A 19178-nucleotide genomic window follows, 5' to 3' on the forward strand; every position below is an offset into this window, starting at 1 on the left:
TCCTTAGAAAACCTTTCTATTTTAAAAGGCCAAAGATAGTGGTGGGCAGGACAGCCCAATTTAGACTTAAAAAGCAACAACACTCTCTTTAGGGAAGAAACCACAAAGGAGACTGCAGAAACAGGGACTCGAAGTTAGAGCTATGTGCACACCAGCCTGGCAGCTACCATGTGGTCAGGGCCCCCATAAGCTGTTTCAGAAACAGTGACTGGGTACTCACCTTTGTGATCTCATATATTTGCATAAATAACGCAGGTAATGTTTGAAATAGACCAGAGCTAACAAATCCTTTCTCTGCTGTCTCCTTTATCCAAGTAAAAAGGTTTAGCTCTGAAAGCAAGGAAGAGGAAAAGAATTTAGAAAAATAAATAAAAGTAATTGTAACCCCTCTGTACAGTATTTTCACAATAAAAATAATAAAAAAGAAAAATAAATAAAATTATATATACAACTTGAACATTAAAAGTAGACCAAGATACAAAGAAATGATAGAAAGGGTGAACCAAACAAACTGCTAGGTGTTTTTTGCTCTGTTTTCTTTTGTTTTTGTGCCAGTCTTGGGGCTTGAACTCAGGGCCTGGGCACTGTCCCTGACCTTTTTTTGCTCAAGGCTAGCATTCTACCACTTGAGTCACAGCTCCATTTCTGGCTTTTTGGTGGTTGACTGAAGGTAAGAATCTTAAAAACTTTTCCTGCCCAGGCAGGCTTTAAACCATGAACTTCAGATCTCAGCTTTTGAGTATCGCTAATTAGAGGCATAAGCTACCAGCACTGAGGGAAATGCTAGTTTTATAAAAAAATAAAATAAAATAAAAACACTGGTAAAATAGATCAATTTCTATAAAGCCAACAGTGACAATAGAGAAAAGAAATAAGACTTTTTTTTTCAAGTGCTGGAGGTTTAGTAACCATGATCAGAGCCAGAGGGGGTGGGATCATACCAAGGATAGAAGGGTGGCCCTTTGGCAGGCTCAAGCCGGAAGGAGCTAGTTCTGCTTTTTAGGGTAGAAACTAAACCTTAGTGGACATAGATATTTTAAATAATAAGCAAGTACTATAAAACATACAGATTTTTTTAAATGATGAAGGTGAACATAATTTAAACTATTATTGAATTTGAAAGTTGTATGGGTTTTTTATGGTTTGTTTGGGTTTTTTTTTTTTTTTTTTTTTTGGTGTTTTGAGATGGAGTCTTACTGTGTAACCCAGCCTGGAGGGCTTCTTTCCTCTTCTTCCCAAGTGCAGGGATTACAAGTTTGTATGACCCTGCTTAGCTTTTCTTTCTTTTTTTTAAAGACAATCTTGCTGTATTATTCTTTTTTGTATGTTTTTTATTATAAAAAATACTGTACAGAGGGGTTACAGTTACATGAACAAGGTAATGAGTACACTGGAACTCTCTGTTAGCTATCTTTGGTTTGGAGACTCACCTGTATTCAACTCTGACTACTAGGATTACAAGTTTATGCCACCATTTCCATTCTACAAGCATTATTCTTAATGTTAATTCAATAGACACTTCCTTTTAAAGTTAATAAAACAAAAAATAGCTTTGGTCGTATATACTCCACAGTGTAGTGAAGCCCTTGCCAACATAATAAAAGAAGAATAAAAAGAATCTATACAGTTTAAGAATTAAGAGAAAAGAAAAATATGATTTATGAAATGCAAGCAAATTTAATAAAGGATTATGTTAAATATAAGAACTGAGCAACATTCTTGAATAGAAGATCAATATGTAAAAAAAAAGTCCCAGCTTTTATTCTAAAAAAGCCCTACTTACAATAGCAACATGTCATATCATAACTTGGGTAAAAGACTAGTGTCTGTGTGAAGAAAATTAGGCCATTTTATTAATATACATAATAAAAAGATACACCAAATTTGTGGGTGAAAGAATTCTGTATATAAAATACACTGGGGGGGCTGGGAAGGTGGCTCAGTGGTAGAGCGCTTGCCTTGCATGCCTGAGGCCCTGGGTTCAATTCCTCAGCACCACATAAGCAAAAAGAAAAAAGCCGGAAGTGGTGCTGTGGCTTGAGTGGTAGAGCGCTAGCCTTGAGCTGAAGAGCTGAGGGACAGCGCCCAGGCCCAGAATTCAGGCCCCACAACTGGACCAAAACAAAAAACAAAAAATAAATAAATAAAATAAAATACACTGGGGCAGAGTGCTTGCCTAGCATGCATGAAGCCCTGGGTTCCATTCCTCAATACCACATAAACAGAAAAGGCCACTGTGGCTCAAGTGGTAGCTAGCCTTGAGCAAAAGAAGCTCAGGGATAGTACCCAGGCCCTGAGTTCAAGCCCCAAGACTAGCAGGCAAACAAACAAACAACAAAAAACCACTAGGCCAGGTGCTGGTGGTTCACACCTGTAATCCTAGCTACTCAGGAGGCTGAGGTCTGAGGATCATGGTTCATAGCCAGTCCAGGCAAGAAAATATGTGAGACTCTTCTCTCCACTTAACCACCAGAAAATGGAAGTGTTGCTGTGGCTTAAAGGGGTAGAGTGCTAGCCTTGAGCTGAAGAGCTCAGGGACAGCACACAGGCCCAGAGTTCAAGCCCAAGGACAAAAACAAACAAACAAAACAAAACACTGTACTTTGCATTGCAATAATTTCACAAACCTGGATAAAGTAACTCTAAAATCTATGTAGAAGGGGAGAGACTAGGAATAACCAAGGGAATTCTTTTTTTTTTTTTGCCAGTCCTGGGGTTTGAACTCAGGGTCTGGGCACTGTCCCTGAGTTTCTTTTGCTCAAGGCTAGCACTCTACCACTTGAGCCACAGCTCCACTGCCAGCTTTTCCTGTTTATGTGGCACTGCATGCTAGGCAAGCACTCTACCACTAAGCCACATTCTCATTCCTAGCCCAAAGGAATTCTTAAAGACTACAACTGGCTTGAGGACAAATAATATAATGAAAGATTCAGAAGCAGAACTACATATAAGTGACCAATGACCAATGAGTTGATGAAAACTGATATGGCAAGCATGTTTCATTTAATGATGCTGAGAGGATTGACACATATGTAGAAAAAAATCAGATCCTTACCTCACACCATTTTAGGGGTTTTTAATGAGTTGAAAACATTAATTTTTTAAGTAAAATTTTCACATATTTAGAATATCTGCATCCTTTCAGAACAGAGAAGAATTCTGTACACAATGTGCAAAAAATTATCTGTTCCTTTCTTTCATATAAAATATGACTTGTTGAAGAAGAGGTTTTGTGAGATGTTGTAACCGACAGGTCGTCTGCCTCAAGCGATGCAATGAGTAATTGAAGGATTGTGAACAGTATTGTCCATGCTATACAAGATTGAGGAAGAGACATTTTCTGCAATGTGTGATTTATTGTCATTCCTGTTGTTTTGCTTCCATGGCCCTTGATACCTTCCAGAACAAAGCAGAACAAGTAGGGGCTAATGTTCCTTCATCAGGAGGCTCTGAATTTTCCCTTTGAGAAGGTAAGCAAAGTTATGAAACTGTTACACAGACATACAGAGTATTTATATTCTGGAAGAGGCATCTAGCTGTCCTATCTGTTCTGACATACTTGGGCACTAACTAGTTTACATTCACTCACATTTTTAAAATGTAATCACAAGGGTTCAGCAGTGTTCTTTATCTGTGACTGTATGGATCAGACAAAAGAATTCAAATGATCCACTCTACAGCATTAGAGAGCGTTAGCAAGTTAGGGAGATGTCAAACCTTTGCACACACTCTGCTGGATTAAGCACTGATTATATCTAAGCAAATATCTCTGACAACCCTCACCCCCCCCCCCCACATTTCTCTGCAAAGAGCAGAGAGAATAAATTCCAAAAGCAACACACACACACACACACACACACACGTACACACACATACACGGACACACATAGACTAGTCAGCAACATTTGAGAGCAAATTACCAATATACTCACAATACATGAAATTCTAAGTGCTGGTGGCTCACACATGTAATTCTAGCTACTTAGGAGGTTGAGATTTGAGTATCAAGGCCCAAAGATAACCCAGGCCCATGAGAGTTTTATCTCCAATTAACCAGCAAAATGCTGGAAGTGTGGCTCAAGTGGTAGAGCACTATCAAGAACACAAGGCCCTGAGTTTGAGCCCCTGTTCTGTCATGTGCATGCACACACACACACACACACACACACACACACGTACACCTACACACATGCGTGTGCATCTTTCAGAGATGCAGTGGGGGCAGAATAAAGGAAGAGGATAACAAATTAACCTTGATAAAATATGTTGATGAGCTTAATATCTCTGATCTCTAAAAAAATGAAAGAGAGAAAGAAAAGAAGCAAGGGAAGGAAGGAGGGATAGGCAGAGAGAGAGAGGAAGGAAGGGAAGAAGGACAAGGAAGGAAAGAAAGAAGGAAGGAAGGAAGGAAGGAAGGAAGGAAGGAAGGAAGGAAGGAAGGAAGGAATCGAAAAGTATGAAAAATTATATTTACAGCTCTTTAGAGGGACTTAAAGTTCTTGAAAGATTGACAGTGAAAATAAGTAGACTTCTTTCCAGAGATAGATCTGCACTGACTTGTAGAAATTTAGACTCAGAAAGCATGGACTTCACCCATTAGGGACAAGTTTTGGCAAGTACAAATTAAACTGAATATCATAATCAATTCCAAAATGAACTTGAATGAACATGATCCTCCCCTTCATAGCTCTTCAACTATAAAGGATAGATAAGAGATCGAATTCCTGTTCATTTCCATAGCAGGAATGCTGAGCCAGTCTTTATCAGCAATGACATCATTAGACAATGAATGACGTGGCCCTCAGGAAGGCTGGGCCTGGGCATGACCACATAGACCTGTATTTAGAAAGCTCATCTGTCTAGTGTTACTTTTGAATATCTAAGGTGCCAGGGATAGAGAATAACTCTGAACCCCTAGTATGAACTAATCTTAAAGGAAACCAAATTGACCTGGTCAACTTGCCAAGTTTGGCTAGTTTGGGCTAGGTTGGGCCTCTTCCAACTTAGAAGGATTAACAGTCTGGATATATCATTACCTTTGGAATGTCTGATCCACAGGCCTAGAATCCTGTATAACATACAACCCAGGGCATTGTTTATAGGGAAATAAAGCCCATGTGATCTCAGCATATTTTCTACCATTCTGAAGCTTTCTGCTGAGAGATGGACCATCCTGATGAAAACAGAGCTGAAGTGCCAACTTGGAGAAGGCAAGGGTGGGAACTACCTTTCAGGATGTAATATTTGCACTGGGCCAGAGACTTTCATATAGTATTGTGTCTTCAACGAGGGGAAAAAAGGGCACATGAACCAAGAAGATAAAGGCAAAAATGGCCCCATTTGCCATCACTAGCACTGCGATGTTTGTCTTCTCTCTGTACCACTAGGGTTCTTTAGGGTTAGAGCTGCTACATTTTCCTTAAAGGACAACGCTAATGTCTTGGTGCCATAAGCTGTGATTGAATGTTGGGGTCCTTGTGTATAGAGACAGAAGTATGACCAACAACCTTTCTGGGATAATTCACTCTGATGATTACTAGGAGGAGAGAGAAATGCTGTTATTAAAATGGAAGCAGGGAAATATGTGTAAGACTCCTTTGGGCATGGCTTCAGTGTCTACTGATACTCCTTTAACCAATTGTGACTATGAATAGGAAAACACAGCAACTACAAAAATAAAGTACTGGTACCAAGGACACAGACTGCTGAGGAATAGGGGTTTCGGTCCAGCAGAAAGCCAAGTTATGAAGCCTGGCAAAGGTGTTTAACTGAGGGTTTGAGGGATCAGCATGCACAATAGGAGAGGAATAGGATGGGTACCAATTGTGTTCCTCGGACTAAGTGCACTAATGAAAACTGTCAATCCTACTACTAACCTTCTTCTAAGTTTTCCCTCCAGATTCCTGGGGGCGTTGCTTCCTCAACAAACTTAGAAACAGATCCATGTAGAGCAAAGGGTAAGATTATGGCAGACAGGGATATGTACTATTCTAATCTCCTTCAAGGGACCAGTCGGGGGAAAGTGTAGTTAGCTGATAGACTACAGTAGTTAGCACCTTCTCAGTCCTTTCTAGCTTTAGAGATGAGGTTGTATACTAACTGGACTATTCCTTCAGCCAGTGACTGGGCACCTAGTAAAAATCAAGAGTATTCTCTTCTCATGGCAACCAATGACTAATTAAAGTCGGGCCTAGCCATTTCTGTCCAATGATAAACATCTCTAATGAGCTACCTTTGCTCCCAAGATCCATCTTTGGCTAGCAAAGACTTTATAGGATCTACAACTTGCTCTGATGTTATTCCCTGCCCCATACTGCTTCTCCACCTTTTCCTTTCATAGATATTACTCTTCAACAACCCCACTATATTCCCTCTTTTTTTTTGTTTTTTCCCCCCGTATGCTGGTATTGGGTCTTGAAGTTAGAGTCTTGCGTTCTTGCCTGGCTTTTTCTTTTTCTTTTTTTTTTGTCGGTCGTGGGGTTTGAACTCTGGGCCTGGGCACTGTCTCTCAGCTCTTCAGCTCAAGGCGAGCGCTCTACCACTTGAGCTACAGTGCCACTTCCGGTTTTCTGGTGGTTTATTGGAGATAGGAGTCTCACGGTCTCTCCTGCCCGGGCTGGCTTTGAACCATGATCCTCAGATCTCAGCCTCCTGAGTAGCTAGGATTACAGGCGTGAGCCACCAGCGCCCGGCTTTGCCTGGCTTTTTCATTTAAGGCTTATACACTACCACTTGAGCCATGACTCCATTTCATCCTCTAAACTCTTAACTAGCCTCACTATTTGTTTCTTAGAGAAAACCAGACCTTTCCATGTATCTTCAATAGTTAATGTCCTACTTAAGTCATTCAATTATCTTTAAATACATTTTATTTAATAGTCTTTTGATTGAGATTTCCAAATGGCCTGACTTGGAATTGTTATAATATTTTCTTAAGTGTATCTTACCCTTTCATTTACCCTAATACTGTAGATTGTTTTTTGTAAACACAATTTGCTTTGCTAACGGTCATTTTCTAATCTCTAAACAAAGAAACAGATTTAAGATATATTAATCCTATTCACTCATTGCTGTGTAATCATTCATTGTTTTGTGCATGGTCAAATCCTTTATACTGATCTTAGGTTTACTGTCTTACTCTCTTTAGTTTCTGGTGCTGAATGCGTAACCAAGTTGGTTTTTTTTTTTTGATTTTTTAAAAAAATTATTTATTTATTTTTTATTGTGAGAATACTGTACAGAGGAGTTACAATTACATGGGCAAGATAACCAGTACATTTCTTATCAAGCGTTGTTGCCTCCTCTTTGTTTCCCCTTCCCATCCCTTCCAATACTCCCCCCAAGTTTATTTTCTTTTAAGCAATAAATAGTAAATGCTCTTAACTTGGTATATACCTCTAGCACTTGAGCTGTGGTCTGAATGCTTAGGTCCTCTTCAAATTCCCATGTTGAATTCTAATAATCAGGGTGATAGTATTAAAAGGTGGGGTGTTTGGGAGGTGATTCTGTCTATTCTCTTATGAACAGGACTAGTGGCCTTATTTAAGAGGCCTCAAAGAGCTATCCTGCCAGTTCTGCCATGTGAGAGCACCACAAGAAGACACTATCTGTGAACCAGGAAAAAGGCCTTCACCAGACACAATCTTTCAGTATTTTGACCTTAGACTTCCCAATCTCTAGAATTATGAGTAATATGTTCTTGTTGTTTAAAAGCCATCCACACCCATAAAATAAATGCAATTATTATTAGTCAATTAAAAACATATTTTGTAAGGCCTGGAAGGGCACATGCTAAGGAAGCACTCTACCGCTGAACCTTTAACATTTTTTATGCTACTGTTTAGTCCATTTTATTATGGAAACCCAAGTGGTCCAAGACATTAGTATATATTTAGTATTTACATATATTAGAAATTTTTGTTCTTTTTGAGAGAAAAGGAGTGCAGAAGGAAGAGGGGAAAAAAAGGAAGGAAGGAAAGAAGGAAGGAAGGGAGGGAGGGAAGAAGGAAAGAAGGAAGGAAGGAAGGGAGGGAAGGAAGGAAGGAGGTAGGGAAGGAAGGGAGGAAGGAAGGAAGGAGAGAAGGAGGGCCCTTGAAACCTTGATACCAACTAAAATAAACCTTTAACTATAGGTCATATTCCATAGTTAAGGGGAAAAGAAAATAAACTTATAAAATTGAGTTATGAGCTGGGCACTGGTGGCTCACGCCTGTAGTCCTAGCTACTCAGGAGGCTGAAATCTAAGCATCACTGTTCCAAGGCAGTTCAGACAGGAAAGTCCATCAGACTCTTATCTCCTAGAAACTACTCAAATAAAAGCTGGAAGTGGCACTGTGGCTCAAGTGGTAGAGTGCTAGCTTTGAATATTGAGAAGCTCAGGGACTGAGCCCAGGCCCTGAGTTCAAGCCCCATGACCAGCAAAAAAAAAAGACAGTTATGCAAAAACCTATGAAATGTTATTACTTTGTGTGGTTCAAGTTTTTTTTCCATTAAAGTTTTTAAAGTAAAACAAGAACTACCTAAATATCTCATTGCAATCCATTTAGAGGAGATCACTGCTTAGCATTAAGCCTATATCCAGCCTATGAAGCAGGACACTTCTTTTAAAAGATATTTTTTAAGATTTTCTTAACAAATTTCTTTCTGAAATACTAAAATTTCCTTCTACCTATTCTTTTTCCTTACAAATATATTTGAAGTTTCCTTCTTTATGTGTACTCATGGAAAAAAAAATAATAGACCTGAATTTGTAATTGTAACAAAGGAACTGGAGTGGGGGAAACCCTCTTCTGGTAATACTAATCAGCCACAAGTGCCCAGGGTAAAAACTTCCTGCATGAAAGCTTTGTGCCTGGAGGTGGGGTTGGGTCACTACGCCTGTACAATAACCACCCCCACAAACAACATATGAATGCCAGATGGTTGGAGCTGTTCCATTAAGAAACTGATGTTTTCATTGTTTGGAGCTTGATTTTGTAGCTCTCTCCGTATAGTGATGTGATTGCAGCTTTTAGAAACTTGGAAAGAGAGAGAGAGCTTTCCCATAAATTATTCCACCGTTGAATGTGGAAGTAGGGCGGGCTGATTAGCCTGTTTTTCCATTACTATGTCATTCCCACTTTCTTACTCACATGTGGATAATTTAGGCTGGGTTCATAAAAGAACATGTGGGCTTTGTGCTTCGGTTGTTTCTTCAAGGAACTTGCTACTGAATAATGCTTCTCTCCCTTTGTGCGCTGAATATTTATGTATGAATTTTCATGAAAAAAATGATCATCATCACTGAAGTAATTTTATATGTATATGGCCATTCTGTTACTTTTATAGCTCTTAAAATACTCTAAACATTTTTACACCTACTAACTCATCTAAGCATCACATCAATGCTGAGAGGCCAATATTATTATTATTTCCAATTTATAAATGGAGAAATTGATAGATAATGAAGTCAAGTTACTGATCTAATATCAAATAGATAGAGTAAGTCATAGAACTAAGATTTTTAACCCAGTCTGTGTTCTTAATCTCCTCCACATACATTGAATTAAGTTCCTCCTAATCTAACTTTGCTGCAAGATGACAATGTTAAAACTACAATCTCTGCTCCCTAACTAGTACCCATTAGTGATATCAGTCTTGCTATTATTTTGAGATATGCCTTGTCAGTTTCAAGCCCTGGAGAATATCTACCTATCAATAGGACTAATCTTAAATGAATCTTGGAAAGATCTGTTCAGTTATTGGGACAATTAAATGCTTGATTTCCTACAATTCTTTTACAAACTATTATTATAATGGATGATTTCCATTTATCTATGTCAATACATAACTTGTGTGTGTGTGTGTGTGTGTGTGTGTGTGCGCGCGCGCGCGCCAATTCTGTGGCTTGACTGAATTCAGGACCTCAGTTTTACTTGGCTTTTTCGGCTCAAAGCTGCTACTCTACCACTTGAGCCACACTCCACTTCCAGCTTTATTTTTGCCAGTACTGGAGCTTGAACTCTGGGCCCCTGAGATATCCCTGACCTCCTTTTTTGCTCCAGGCTAGCTCTCTACCACTTGAGTCACAGTTCCACTTCCGACTCTTTCTATGATTAATTGGAGATAAGAATATCACGGATTTTCTTACCTGGGCTTGCTTCAAACTATGATCCTCAGATCTCAGACTCCTGAGTAGCATAGGCACATGAACCTGTAAGGTATGCTGCTCGTTTCTTGCCAGCTGTTCAATGGTTAACTAGAGATAAGAACCCATGGACTTCTCTGCTCCTGCTGGCTTTGAACCATGATTCTCAGATCTTAGCCTTCTGTGAGTATGAGCCCCTAGTCCCTGGCCTATGATTTTCTAAGCATTTGCATTAGAAATAAAGTATGGGGTGAAGTTATAGAAAACGGAAACAGTCTGTAAAATCAAACTACAAGAAACAGCCTGGTAAATACTGTGATAGAATTCACTGTCACTAGGTCCTAGTGGGAAGATAGATGCTCGTCTGCAAGGGAAGGCCATGGAGATAGGATAACCACAAACATGTAGGCTATGACACTGCAAGAGGATGATTTGGGTAAATTAGTTGTTTGAAAGGTTTAAAGAATTTCCTTACTTAAAAGCAAGTATTTAAGAGTCATCCTAAAATTATTCAGAAGTATCAACTCCACAGGTCACTGGTTTAGCAGGCATTTGTGATTTTGTCACCTGATATCCTTGCTCCCTTTGGTCAATAGCACCATGTTTTTCTTTCTACTGTGTGGTGGGGTGTTAACCTTTTGCTCTGGATGCAGCATATAATGAGGTCCTGGTCATTCAGAGCACTCAACTCTGTAGTTGCACTGATTTATTTTAAGATGAGCAAGGGATGAGGCAAGGCAATGGAGCAATGATCTTGGATTCTTTTGTTGGTGGCGATAAGAAAGAGATTTGCTCTCCGTTAGGGCTGTAGTTAGAACTCTGAATCTGAAAGTTTGAAATGTTAGAAACTACTAGAATGAGGACTGGCAAAGGAGCAAGCCAACACCCGGAAAAGTAGCATTGACAAACATACTTTGATATCGTATTTGACCTCCTGGATCAAGCAGTATCATCTACAATGTGTCCCCTGGACTTTTATATTACATGAGCCAATGCATTCCTGTATTTATTTAACACTGTTATATTTTTCTCTCAGTATCCAAGACATTCTCAGAGGAGGAGAAAACTCAGAAGTCCTGGACCATTTGGAGAAAGATTATCTTGTGTTCTTTTGTGCAGTGGGGGATGGAGGGGGCAGAGCCTCTGAAGAAGGCCCAGGGTAGAACAAAAGGACTGAGATTTGAGGATAGCCCTGACTACAGCTCACCTTTTAGAACATAACTTAGATTTCCCCTTCTACAAAGGCAAAAAATAAAAAGCAAAAATATATAAAATAATCTCCATAGTTGATTCCAATAAGTAAAAAACAATGAAGTTTTCTGTTATTGTGTGAGGGGTCAAAGACTCCCTTTTGGCCTCTGAGCCATAGCTAACTTTAAGCTCTCAGGAAACCATGATTGAGTTGGATCTCCATACTTCTCAGGAGATTCATTTTCCTAGAGATGAGCATGGTGGGGAGGACTGCTAGCGGTCATCAGAAATCCTTTCTTCTCTTCTTTCCTGCTAATAGAATTTTAGTGGGGCCCCTGGATGTGCCGCCAGAGCCTCCATTTCTCAGCCAGTTGTGATCATGTGATTAATTCTCACCAACAGTGTGGAAGATTGTTGAGTGGAAGAGTATCATGCAACTTTCCATAAGATTTGACTGAAAAAAAATGTCTGTGATCTCTCTTTGACGTAATTCAAACATGGAGCAAAACACTCTAGGGATGGATAAAGCAACAAGAGGAACAATGTCCCTGAGTGACTAATTGAAATGGAAAGAGCTGCTCCACTCACCTGGACCAGTCAACAGTAGATTGTTCAATTGACAGAAATGTCTATATGATTTGAGCCCCTTCTGGGGGAGGGGGGGTCGGGAGGGAGGACAGGAGGAGCTTTTTTTAAAAACAGCACTGTAATGAATGCCTGTTATAAGGCCTTGATTTTGTACATCATTCCCCACAGCCTTCTCTATTTTTTTTTATAATAGATCATCTCCATTCCATAATGTTCCTATTTATTTATTTAGTGATATACTGGGGCTTAAACTCAGTGCCTGAGCACTTTCCCTTTGCTGTTTGTTCAAGGCTAGCACTTTACCACTTGGGCCATAGATCTACCTGTGTTTTTTTTTTGTTCAATTGAAGATAAGAGTCTCACAGACTTTTCTGCCCTGGTGGCTTCAAGCCATGATTCCCAGATCTCAGCCTCCTGAGTAGCTAGGATTACAGGCGTGAGCCACCAGTGCCCACTTCACCTTATCTTTTATAGTTTCAGTTATCTATGATCATATGAAATGTTACATGGGAAATTACAGAAATAATTCATAAGATTTAAATCTTATATTCTTATAACAGTTCTATGTTAGTTATTGTTCTTAGCCTTTTACTGTGCCTGATTTATAAAAATTAAACTTTATCATGGGTAGAAATCTACTACTATACTGAATATAAAATTTATTAAACTTGGGGATGGGAAGGTGGCTCAGTGGTAGAGTGCTTGCCTTGCATGCATGAGGCCTTGGGTTCGATTCCTCAGCACCACATAAGCAAAAAGAAAAAAAGCCGGAAGTGGCACTGGGGCTCAAGTGGTAGAGCGCTAGCCTTGAGCTGAAGAGCTGAGGGACAGCGCCCAGGCCCAGAGTTCAGGCCCCACAACTGGACCCAAAAAAAAACTTGTGACCTATATAGAGAGTGTTCAATTCTAGTGTTTGTTTTTAGAATTTGGTAAAGGCAGCTGAGATAATACAATGGACAAGTGTCTGTAGTTGAATTCGGAAGTAGGCAGTAGTGTGCAAAATTCCACTACTGGAATTTACCACCACAAAATCACATGAGGTAAAACAGCTTAGTTTATCAATAAAACCCTATTCTTGCTTTGTCACCATGGGAACCCCTTCCCACTTCCAAATGGCAGCTACATGTCTAATTGGACATTATTGTTCCTGAAATCCTATAAGCAAAGGTTATGTGAGTGTTCAAAGTTAAAAATCATTTAGACACTGAAGAGCAAACCGTAGAATTTCAAATGTTAAGATTTGTACCTGCTATATACCAGACAAGGGCCCAAAGTTGAAAATATAGGTAGTGCTCAAAAAAATTTAACCCCCCAAAAGGAAACCCTCAAAAACAAACAACAACCCATTTAATAAATGGGCTAATGACTTAAAGAGAGACTTCTCAGGATAAGAAGTGAAAATGGCCAGTAGACCCATGAAGAAAATGGTTAACATCTCTGGCCATAAAGGAAATTCAAATAAAAACAACACTGAGATTCCACCTTATCCCAGGTGCTGGGTATAGCGTTTATCAATCTGGTTAGCCTCACTTGGGAAATAACAGTATAAACTGAGTGGGGTCTTGGCAACCAAGAACTCACTGAAAGGGCAGTTCTGAAACTACAATTTAAGTCTGCTTTTGGCCTACACATTTTGAAAAGAAGTGAATTTTCTGTCCCAGTCCTAGGACAGTTACTTTGTCTAAAGATATAAGGATCCTTACATCTTCCTGGCCTATGCAAAGAGGGAAGGGAAGGATGTTCTCCATGTATTTTTTGTTACTGGTACAGGACCCCATAGATGGATGATTTTTAAACAATAGAGGTTTATTTGACCCATATTTCTGAGCACTGAAAAGTTCAAAAGCCTGGTGCTGACACGGACCTCCATGGTACCTCATAGCAAAGCTGTGAAGGAAGCAAGCCTGTATGAGAGAGAGAGGATGGGAGTGGGACTTGTCTTTTTATCAGGAACCCACTGCCTCATAACCAACTCACTTTAGCTAAAATCACATTAAACTGTTAGTGAGGTAGAGCCCTTAAGACCTAGTCACTTAAAAATACTTTTGTTATATATAAGTACTTATAGAGAGGAGTTGCCATTCACCAAAGCAGTTTATGAATACAGTGCATCTCGATCAATGTCACCCCTTTCAACATTCTCACCCACACCTCCCAAACCATGCCTTCTTTAATTTATCAGTTTATAAGTGCAATGTCATCACTTCAACATCTTCACCTCCCCTTCAACCCACATGGCCCTTATGTTTCTCAATTTTGTGGTATATACAATGAATTCTTGCCTGCATTCTCCTTCCTTCTACCCTTCATTCTTCTATTTCTCTCCCCTTGGCCTCACTTTCCCTTTTTGCAAGTACCCATTTCCTGGATATTTCCATTTTGGGGGGGGTTTGATTTAGTCTTTCTAAAGAATTACATTATTTGCAGTGTCCATCAAGCCTATTATCCTTCAGTTAATAAATTTATAACCCCTTGCTTACCATCCAGTGTGTTTACTTGTAGATTTATAGGCACATTTTAACTACCTCAAAAGAGAGGGAAACCATACAACCTATGTTTCTCTGGTAAATAATGCTGCAATGAACATGATTGTGTTGGTAGCTTTAGTGTGGCCTTGGTTGTATTCTAATGGATAAATGCCCAAGAGTGAAATTGTTGGGACACAGGGTAGCTCTATGTTGAGATTTTTGAGGAACCTCCATACTGCTTTTCAGAGTAGTTGACCAAGCATACATTCCCACCAACAATGTAATAGAGTTCCCTTTTGGCCACATATAGACCAGCAATTGTTATTAGCTTTCTTGATAGCAGCCATTCTAACTGGGATGAGGTGGAATCTCAGTGTTGTTTTTATTTGAATTTCCTTTATGGCCAGAGATGTTAATCATTTCTTCATGTGTGCACTGGCCAGTTTCACTTCTTATCCTGAGAAGTCTCGCTTTAAGTCATTAGTCCATTTATTAATTGGGTTGATGTTTCTTTGAGGGTTTCTTTTTTGGGGGTTTAATTTTTTTGAGCACTAAGTATATTTTCAATATTAGGCCCTTGTCTGATGTATAGCTGGTACAAATCTTAACATTTGAAAAAGGAAATTGAAGATTAAAGAAAATGGATAGACCATCCATGCTCCTGGATTGGAAGAATTAACATAATGAAAATGGCAATACTTCCCAAAGTAATTTACACATTTAAAGCAATACCCATAAAAATCCCAACAACATTCTTCAATGAAATAGAGAAAGCAATCCAATAATTCATATAAAATCACAAAAGATCTTGAATAACAAAAACAATCCTTAGTAGAAAAACAGTGTTGGAGGAATATCAATCCCAAATTTCAAACTCTATTACAAAGCCATAGTAATACAAACAGTAATACAAACATAGTAATGCAAACAGTTGGTACTGGCACAAGAATAGGCCTGTGGATCCCTGGAACATAATAGAAGACCCAGAAATGAACCCACAGACCTATAGCCACCTAATATGTGATAAGAGGCCCAAAAACTTAGGATAGAAGAAAGACAGACTCTTTAACAAATGATACTGGCAAAACTGGCTATCTACATGAAGAAAACGGAAACAAGATCCTTATATAATACCTTGCACGAGAATCATTTCAAAATGGATCAAAGACCTCAATGAAGGTGAGAAACCATAAAACTATTATAGGATGGTCAGGGAAAACACTAGTGTTTCTAGGCACAGATTAAAAACTTCCCAAGGAAAAATTCAGACTCACAACAAATCAAAGGAAGACTGGAAAATGGGAGTGCATCAAGCTTAAGTTTCTACATGGCAAGGGACATGGCAAACAAGCTAAATAGTAAGTCTAGTCACCTCTTAAAGGACCATCTTTTAATACTGTGCCAAGGAAATTAAATTTTACCATGTGTTTTAGAGAAGACATTCAAATTATATCTAGAAGAATAGAAGCCACCAAATGACATTTTACACAATCCAACAAGCTTATTAAGAAAGCACAGGCTGGCTATGGATGCTGTTATTCTAATGTTTTATTTAGACAAAACCACTACAGGAGAAGCAGTCACAGAAAGAAGAAAACCAAGAAATAATGTAATTGAGGAAATTAAATAGGACTTTAAAAAAAGTTCAAATTGCTATTTCCAAAGAGATATTTTCAATCTCATTAGATCTTTTAGGTTTTATTGGGAAAAGCAATTCAATACTAGATACAATAAAAACATGATTCCATGAGAATGTATTAGCAAAACAAGTATATAAAATTAATTTTGGAAGTTTAAATGTGACTTGTAATTTCATTCCTAAATCACCTCCAAAATTAGGTCAAAGAAGACAAAAGCAAGTCTTAATAAAGGCAGAAAAGTCTTATTTTAGGCTTTGGAACTATAGCAATGAACAAAACTAGCTCTCCCACAAGAGCTATGTTCTAAGCCAGTGGGAAGATCCAGGAAAACAACCAACAAACAAATAATATGTCAGGTATGAAGAAAATTAAAGAAATAGACATAAGTTAGATAAAAGTGTGGCAAATGACCTTTTAGAAAGATAAGTATTTGATAGACCTGGTAAAAGCAGACAACAGGGTGAGAAATGGGCAATGCTGTGTCTTCCAGAGAGAAGAGACGCAAAGGGCAGTGGTCCTAAGATGCTACTGGCATCCTTTAGTCAATGAACAGCAAGGAAGTAGAGCCAATATAGCCAAAGAAGAAAGACAGCTGAGAGAGAAAGTCAGGTGTGTGTGTGTGTGTGTGTGTGTGTGTGTGTGTGTGTGTGTGTGTGTGTGTGTGTGTGTGTGTGTGTGTGTGTGTGTGTGTGTGTGTGTGTACCATGCATACCCATTTACCAGGACTGAGGCTTGAACTCAGGGCCTTATGTTCTTGCTTGGCTTTTCACTCAAGACTGGTGCCTTGCTATTTGACTACACCTCTACTTCCAGCTTTTTGCCAGATAATTGAAGATAAGTTTCTTGGATTTGTCTACCCAGGCTGATGGGCTCAAAATGAGATTCTTCAGATCTCAGCCTCCTCAGTAGCTAAGATTACAGCGGCAAGCTAATGATGCCCAGCATAGATTCTGTTACACATTTTAAAGGAAGAGGTTTTCTTTCTTTCCTTTTCTTTTTCTTCCTTTCTTCCTTTCTTTCTTTCTTCCTTCCTTCCTTTCTTTCCTTTCTTTCTTTCTTTCTTTCTTTCTTTCTTTCTTTCTTTCTTTCTTTCTTTCTTTCTTTCTTTCTTTCTTTCTTTCTTTCTTTCTTTCTTTCTTTCTTTCCTTGTCAGTCATGGGGCTTGAACTCAGAACCTGGGTGCTATCCCTGAGCTCTTCTGCATAAGGCTAGTGCTCTACCACTTTGAAACATAGTGCCACTTTTGGTTTTCTGGTGGTTAATTGGAGATAAGAGTTTCATGGACTTTCCTGCCTGGCTTGGCTTTGAATCGCAGTTCAAATCTCAGCCTCCTGAGCAGCTAAGATTACAGCTGTGAGCCACTGGTACCCAACACAGATTCTGTATATGTTTTTATGTTTTAAATGGAAGAGTTTTGCTTTTAAGTGTGGAGATACTTTTTCTACCAAGGGGCTTTTGGATATTTACAGCAGCATTTGCAGGCCCTACCAAATTATCAACTCAGCAGACAACTGTGGGAAGCCAATGAGAAGCACATGAGTCTATCCTGGACTTACATATTCTGAGGGCCAGACATTCCCCACACCTGAATGAGTCCACTATGCTGACATACAAGAAAGACAGAAGAAAAGATGATGCCAAGGTTTAGCCCTGAGTAATAGGAAGAAAGGATATATCATTTACTAAGATAGGAAATATTACAGCAGTCATGTGTGAAATAATTGCCTATGTTCACACATAAAAGTATTAAAGAATATTGTGGATTTAAAATAATAATTTACCAGATACTGGTGACTATAGTTTTAACTACTCAGGACACTGAGATCTGATGATCATGTGTTGGGCAGAAAAGTCTGTGAGGCTCTTATCTCCAATTAACCAACAAAAATCCGGAAGTGGAAATGTGGCTCATGTGGTAGAGCACCTTGAACAAAAAGCCAAGAGAGGCTATGAAGTTCAAGTCCCAGTTCTGGCGTATGTGTGTGTGTGTGTGTGTGTGTGTGTGTGTGTGTGTGCATGCATGCACATGCACATACTAATAATAATTTTTCCTTGGAAATGGTTTGAAATAACATTAATGGAAAAAGAAAAACATAAAAAGAAAAAAACAAGGGCCAAGCATGGTAGTACACACCTCTTATCCCAGCTATTAGAGAGGCAGGAAGATGGTAGTTTGACGCTCGCCTGGGCAAAAGGGTGGTCATGTCTAAAATAAACTAAAGCAAAAAGGGCTGTGAAATGGTTCAACTGGAAGAGCACTTGCTTAGTAAGTAGGAGGCCCTGAGTTCAATCCCAGTACCAAAAGGAAAGGAGTTGAGAGAGAGTCTTACAGGTAGAGTTTGACTTTAAACTTCTGGGCAAGTTTTCCATTAGCTACTTTTAAATCCCAGCCTCCTTTCTAATAGCAGGTAGGTACCCTGGTAAAAAAAAAAGTAATGGAAATAAGTTCAGTAGAAAGAATTCACCATCTGGAAATAGGAGCAATTCATTTGCTTTGTTATTAATTTCCAGTAGAACTTTCTTATGTTTTCTCTAGTATTATGCAATAAGTATCTTACAGAGAAAGGTTGGGATATGAAACTCACCTAGTGATCTGAGAATTTAGACACAAGCAGGCTACTTTAATCTGTCTCCCTTCCCTCCATCCCACCTCTCTCTTTGGGCTGGTACTGGGGCTTGACCTCAGCACATCTCAGCTTTTCTACTCAAGGCCGGTGCTCTTCTCATTTGAGCCACACCTCCTCTTCCAGACTTTTGCTTGCTTTTTGGTGGAGATAGAGTCTCTTGAACCAGGTGCTAGCGGCTTACACATGTAAACTTACCTTACTGAGAAGGCTGAGATCTGAGGATCATGGATGGAAGCTAGTCCAGGCAGACAAGTCCCTGAGACTCTTATCTTCAATTAACCCCCAAGAAACCAGAAGTGGAGGTGTGGCTCAAAGTGGTAGAACACTAGCCTTGAATGAAAAAGCTCAGGGACAATTTCCCAGGCCCTGAGTTCAAGCCCCATGATTGACCGGAAAAAAAAAAAAAAAAAAGACTCTCACATTTGTCTGCCCAAACTGGCTTCAAACCTCAATCCTCACATCTCAGCCTCTTGAGCAACTAGAATTATGGGTGTAAGCCACTGGCATCTGACTATTTAATCCATTTCTTAGCTGCCAC

General features: G+C 39.2%; 1 protein-coding gene across 2 annotated transcripts in view; it reads right to left on the reverse strand.

The window, feature by feature from the left end:
* The window catches only part of Lpar1 (lysophosphatidic acid receptor 1), a 282752-nt gene that overhangs the window by 130720 nt on the left and 132854 nt on the right, over positions 1–19178 (reverse strand). For both annotated transcript variants that reach the window (XM_042695753.1, XM_042695744.1), the window contains exon 3: positions 221–330. The gene's annotated coding sequence lies outside the window, so the exon portion shown is untranslated. The remainder of the gene's footprint in view (positions 1–220; positions 331–19178) is intronic.

Source organism: Dipodomys spectabilis, unplaced genomic scaffold (genome assembly GCF_019054845.1).
Source record: "Dipodomys spectabilis isolate Male_0828 unplaced genomic scaffold, ASM1905484v1 ptg000006l, whole genome shotgun sequence".
Lineage (NCBI taxonomy): Eukaryota > Metazoa > Chordata > Mammalia > Rodentia > Heteromyidae > Dipodomys > Dipodomys spectabilis.